Source organism: Pinus tabuliformis, chromosome 8 (assembly GCF_031772625.1).
Source record: "Pinus tabuliformis cultivar Carrire ecotype Pingquan chromosome 8, CPIR1, whole genome shotgun sequence".
Lineage (NCBI taxonomy): Eukaryota > Viridiplantae > Streptophyta > Pinopsida > Pinales > Pinaceae > Pinus > Pinus tabuliformis.
In genome coordinates this window covers 914,596,425-914,602,469 of record NC_142294.1, presented here as the reverse complement: position 1 = coordinate 914,602,469, position 6,045 = coordinate 914,596,425, and the positions used below count along the sequence as shown (strand labels likewise).

Below are 6,045 nucleotides of genomic sequence, written 5' to 3'. Positions count from 1 at the left end.
GAAAGGGGAATTAAAGAAGAAAGGTAGAAGTCTGATTCCTAATAAACACCCAAAATTCGCTAACGATAGGAATGCGCAGCAAAAGACATTCAACAAGTTTCCAATCAGAAATCAACCCAGAACTGCATACTCTAAAAACAAACCAACTGAGGGAGTCACAAAATCTGTCAATGATCAGCATTCAAAACTGTCACTACAATGTTGGGGATGCGGAGAACCCCATTATTACAAAAATTGTCCACAATGAGCTAGAACAGAACAATTATCAAATATGCAAGAAGCATCTACAGTTGGGGAAGTGGCAAGGAACATACCCAGAATTAATGTCGCTTTGGATGATCATCAGGCTGAATTTCAGCCCACAATGATTGAATGTGAAGGTATGATCGCTAAGCAACCTGTCTCTGTTTTATTTGATCCAGGTGCTAGCTTAAGCTATGTCAGTCCTAAAGTGGTTGAAAAGTGTCAGTTAGTGAGCAGAAAATTTTCAAAACCTTGGCTAGTTCAACTAGCCACTGGTACAAAGAGAAGGGTTAGTGCCAAGACAGAACGTTGTCCCATAACCATTTCTGGACAACCTATTTATGTTGATCTTAATATACTTCCTTTGGGTTCTTATGATATCTTAATTGGAATGGACTGGTTGGAAAAATGTTGGTCTCTAGTAGACTGTAAACAGAAAACTGTAAGTTTTATTTCAGAATCAGGTCAAAGAAAAGAACTGCAGGGGATAAAAACCAGTACCAAGCTACGTCCTATTACTACCAGTCAGTTAGGAAGGTGCATTAGAAAAGGGTGTCAAATATATGTTGTACAGGTGGGATTTTCAAACTCTAAAAATAAAATGACTTCGCTGGAAAGTATTCTTGTAATTCAGGATTTCGTGGATGTTTTTCCAGAAAACATTCCTAGTTTACCACCAAGGAGAGATATTGACTTCACCATTGAGTTAATTTCGGGTGTAGCCCCCGTATCCAGAGCTCTGTATCGCATGAGCATACTTGAACTAACAGAACTCAAAATGCAGTTACAGGAGCTTCTAGATAAAAAATACATTCGTCCCAGTGTATCCCCTTGGGGAGCTCCCATATTATTTGTACAGAAAAAGGATGGAACCCTCAGATTGTGCATCGATTACCGACAACTAAACAAACTAACCATTAAGAATAAGTATCCTCTACCACGTATCAACGATCTATTTGATCAAGTGAAAGGGGCTAAAGTGTTCTCGAAAATCGATCTAAGATCTGGATACCATCAGATAAGAATAAAAGTTGAAGACATTTACAAGACAGCCTTCCATACACGTTATGGTCACTACGAGTTCGTGGTTTTGTCGTTTGGCCTCAAAAATGCCCCAACCACCTTTATGAGTCTGATGCATGGTATTTTTCAGCCTTACCTGGATATATTTGTGCTGATTTCTATAGATGATATTCTAATATACTCTAAGGATCCATAGGAGCATAAAGAACACCTAAAAATATTATTGTAGACATTAAGGGAAAATTAGTTGTATGCCAAATTTAGCAAGTGTGACTTCTTCAAAGATCGAATTTAGTATTTGAGTCACATTATATTAGCAAAAGGCATTGTAGTAGATCCAGAAAAGATCAAAACAATCATGGAATGGAAAACCCCAAAGAATGTCGCTAATATCAGATCATTCTTGGGATTAGCCGGATACTACCGTAGAAGTTAGAAATAACTAATTTCTACTTGTCTATGGTTGTAATTCTCCATTTGAGGAGTTTGTTCCTACATAATAGGAATAAGCTAGAATATAGTTTCTCCTAGTTTAGTGTGTGGTTGAGAGAATCTCTCAACCACACTATTGTACGTCTAAGATAGCATTCCTATCTTAAGACTATTGATTGTATAAATATGTGTGTAATTTCCTCATTCAATATAAATAGAATATATTATTGAGTGTATGTAATTTTATCTTGGTATCAGAGCCTGTGAGGGCCTGGCCCATCCTGGGCTTGGCCCCTCCTGGGCTGAGGAAATAAAAGAGTAATTTTTTTTAGTTTGTCCATCGACCATCGAACAGGGTTCCGGTGAGCTGGGCGGTGTTCTGGTGCACTGAGTTGGGAGAGGTAGTTGCTGCTCCTGCCTCATTGTTCTACTGCTCCTCCTGGTCCTCCTCGCTGGCGTCGCCGATCTGGTTTCCTGGGTAATTTACAGGCCCAAGCTGCCTAAGATCTCGCTAACCTCTGTGCAGGTCCCCAAATTCAACGTCACCGCAAATTCTACCCTTACCGGGAATTCTACCCTAACCTCTGAATTCATCGTGAAATTGCTCGCCGTCAATCGGAACGAGAAGCTGAGCTTCATTTATGGCAATTCCTCGGTGCAATTATCGTCCCGAGGCATCGAACTTGCGGCGGGAACCATTCCCGGTTTCTTGAACCAGAAAGATAACAGCACGGTCGTTACAGCCGACCTGAAGGGCGATGGCGTGGCACTTCATGACTCGGACGCCAGGAGACTGAGGGCCGCAGGGTCCAGCAGGGAGATCACGCTGGACATCCAGGTGGTGACTCACGTGGGAGTGAAGATAAATCAATGGAAGTCTCACAAGCTAAGAGTGGAGGTCAATTGCAAGGGAGTGTCTACTCAGATTTCCCCGGCGAATAATAATTCCTCTGCTGGCAGCGCTGATTCGAATTCCAAATGCAAGTTTAAGGTCAGGATCAAAATCTTCAGGTGGTACTTGTGAAGGTTTTAATTTGCATGTACATGGTGATTTGAATCCGAATCGTTGTAGAGGATTCGAATCCATGTGGAGATTCCACCGAGCCACCTGAGTTGAGAGCTGATCTGCCTGAATGCCATAGCTCGACCATGCATTGGAGGAGAAGGGCTCTTTGAGGAGGAGTCTGCGCTGAAGAGTAGGAATCGAAATTCTCTGAATTGTTTTGTGAACCGCTGCTCCAGGATCACTGCCCCAGGATCGTTGATCCCTGATTGACAGCGTGAGGAAGTTGCTCAGAGATCGTGGCATCGGTTGCAGATCGGAGGAGGCCGGACATGCCCGAAGGCCGCGAGGAGAGGCCGAGGAGGCCGGATCTCTGTTTTTTGTTTGCAGGCCGCAAATTTTTTTGTTCAACAGATCTGTTGCATCATGATCTGGCATGGTTGATTCTCTGATATACGCTTGTCTGCTGACTGGCGTTCTATTTACTGTATCATTCAAGGGATATGCTCCAATTAATCTCTCAGATCGGCTCCATCAAGTGTTGCGTTGGGCTCTTGGATCAGTAGAAATTTTCCTGAGCTGCCTGCTGTATGTTTGCTCACTGGAAAATTTATAATTCCAGAGATTAGCAATTATGCTAGTTTGTGGTTTATTGCTCTCTTTGTGTGTATCATTACAACTGGTGTTTTGGAGATGCGATGGAGTGGGGTTGGTATTGATGAGTGGTGGAGAAATGAGAAGTTTTGGGTGATTGGGGGTGTATCAGCCCATCTTTTTGCTCTCCATTTGTCCTCCAGCAAGGGCGACCTGGTTTCTACTCTCACTATTTGGCCGTGAAGTTTATGCTATTGTCAAAATGTATTTGTTTAATTATCTGATGATGCTGCAATATATTGATTAACTGTCATGACAATGAAATTGGTTGTAATTTAAGTGACAGTAGTATGACCAACTATTGTCACAATTTTGAGTGTGTGTTGGAACTGGTCATTCCAACACTAAGCAAATTTGCAGGGAATGGTGAATACATGACAATGAAAAAGACATCAATTGGAGCTACATCAGAGATTGGAGGTTGATCAAGATCGTGTTGCAGATTGTTAGCGAGCATGAGGCAGTATGCTTAAAAATAGTGACTAGCCTTAATACTGTGAGTAGGGGAAGTGGCATTATGTTGTGATGCCAGGAGAATTGGATACTGAAATGCGATGGAGGATTGGACCGTGGAGTCCTTGATTACTGTTCTTGAAGGGAAAATTGTGTTCTCTTCGTGTGGCTGTGAGTGCCTATGTTCCGGTTTCTTTATCAGTGGGATAAAGGAGCAGCAACAACGTTTATGGTGGACAGCAAAATAAATGTTTGTTTGAGTTAGTATGGTTTGTGGAATAGACTCCCTAGCATTTTATAAGCAAGTCTAGTTGTTGTAATAGTCATTGTATGTACCCAGAAACTCCAAAATGTGGAATCAGATGTAAGATTTTTTAAAGGCATTTGAAAGTTCGTGGTGATCTTAAAACCACTTTGTAATGGTTTATGGTCAGCCTGAAACCATCTTTTGTCACTGTAAAGTGATGGTTGGTGGTGAGCCAGAAACCATCTATATAGTCTTTGTGACTGAAGTGCCTTTGTGGCCAGCTTGCCTTTGTGGCTGAATCGCCTATGTGGCTTGAGGTGCCTTTGTGGCTGGAATCGTGGATGTCAATGTGTTGTTTGACAAGTTGAGCGAATCTTTCTCTGCTTGCCTTTGTGGTTGTGTGTACACGAGAGCTTTGTGCTCAATTGAGCAGGTGGACTGCAGAACACCTGGCTCGGACTTAGATGATTTTTATGAGTAGAAGGGGATTGGCGTGTTTTTCGCGCTGACAGCAGCGTCAGGAAGGCCAACTGGCACATCTGTTAGGCCATTAATCGCGCCAATGGGCGCGGGTTTTTTGTTAAGGATCACGCCAATTCACCTTCAAGGGGATCCGCGGGATCAGAGAAGTTGTGGATCTGTCCGAGGGCGGCAGATTGTGTTTTTGGAGGTTTTGTACATGCAATTCGCCTGATGGTGGTGGATTTGACTATCATGACAAGTAGTCATTAAGGGGGGGAGTTAGAAATAATTAATTCCTACTTGTCTATGGTTGTAATTCTCCATTTGAGGAGTTTGTTCCTACATAATAGGAATAAGCTAGAATATAGTTTCTCCTAGTTTAGTGTGTGGTTGAGAGAATCTCTCAACCACACTACTGTACGTCTAAGATAGCATTCCTATCTTAAGACTATTGATTGTATAAATATGTGTGTAATTTCCTCATTCAATATAAATAGAATATATTATTGAGTGTCTATGATCATTCTTGGGATTAGCCGGATACTACCGTAGATTCATTGAGGGGTTTTTAAATATCGCTTTTCCAATGACCTCATTACAGAAAAAGGGTCGCGCTTTTCACTGGACAGCTGAATGTCAGCAAAGCTTTGAAAAATTAAAGCATCTACTCACCACTGCACCAATACTAAAAGTAGCAGATCCAGGAAAGTCTTTCGTGGTTTGCACAGATGCGAGCAAAGAGGGTGTTGGTGGTGTGCTAACACAGGAAGGAAAGGTGATTTCTTATGAATCTCAAAATTTGAAGGAGTATGAGCAACGATATTCAGCTTATGACCTTGAATTAACAGCAGTAGTGCACGCACTTAAAATGTGGCGACACTACCTATTGGGGAAGAAATTTTTGCTGCTAACAAATCATAGCAGTATTACCAATTTCTTCAATCAGCCTAACTTGAATGCTCGACAGGCCAGATGGACAACTTTCTTAAGTGAATTTGACTTTGAGATGAAGCATTTAAAGGGGAAGGAAAACTGTGTGGCCAACGCATTGAGTAGAAAATTACATTGTATTTATGAAGTCCAAATGAGCCAAGTAAGCTCAAATATTCCTGACCTCATAAAGGAAAAAACCAACAGAGATCCAGAGTATACTTTCCTTTGGCAACAAACAAAAGCAACCTTGTTGAACAAGGGGAAAACAGAATTTGGTATCAATCCCAATAATCTCCTTACTTTTAAAGACAAAATTTATATTCCAAATCAAAACTCGATTAAATTATTGATATTAGACGAGTTTCATAAGAAACCTTGTGTGAGCCACCCCGGGTATCAGAAAATGTTGTCAGCCATAAAAAAAAGTGTACTTTTGGCCTGGATTGAGAAGGGACTTTGCATAATATCTATCCAAATGTTTGGAGTGCCAACTGGTGAAAGCAGAACACTAGCATCCTGTCGGATTGTTACAACCTTTGCCCATTTCGGAATGGAAATGGGAGACCATATCCTTAGATTTCATCACCGGTCTACC

The 6,045-nt window shown here is 41.5% G+C and overlaps 1 pseudogene; it reads left to right on the top strand.

Annotated features, from left to right (window-relative positions):
• The first annotated feature begins 271 nt into the window (after positions 1-271).
• Positions 272-6,045, top strand: part of LOC149238508 (chromatin-remodeling ATPase INO80-like) — a 111,050-nt pseudogene continuing 105,276 nt past the window's right edge.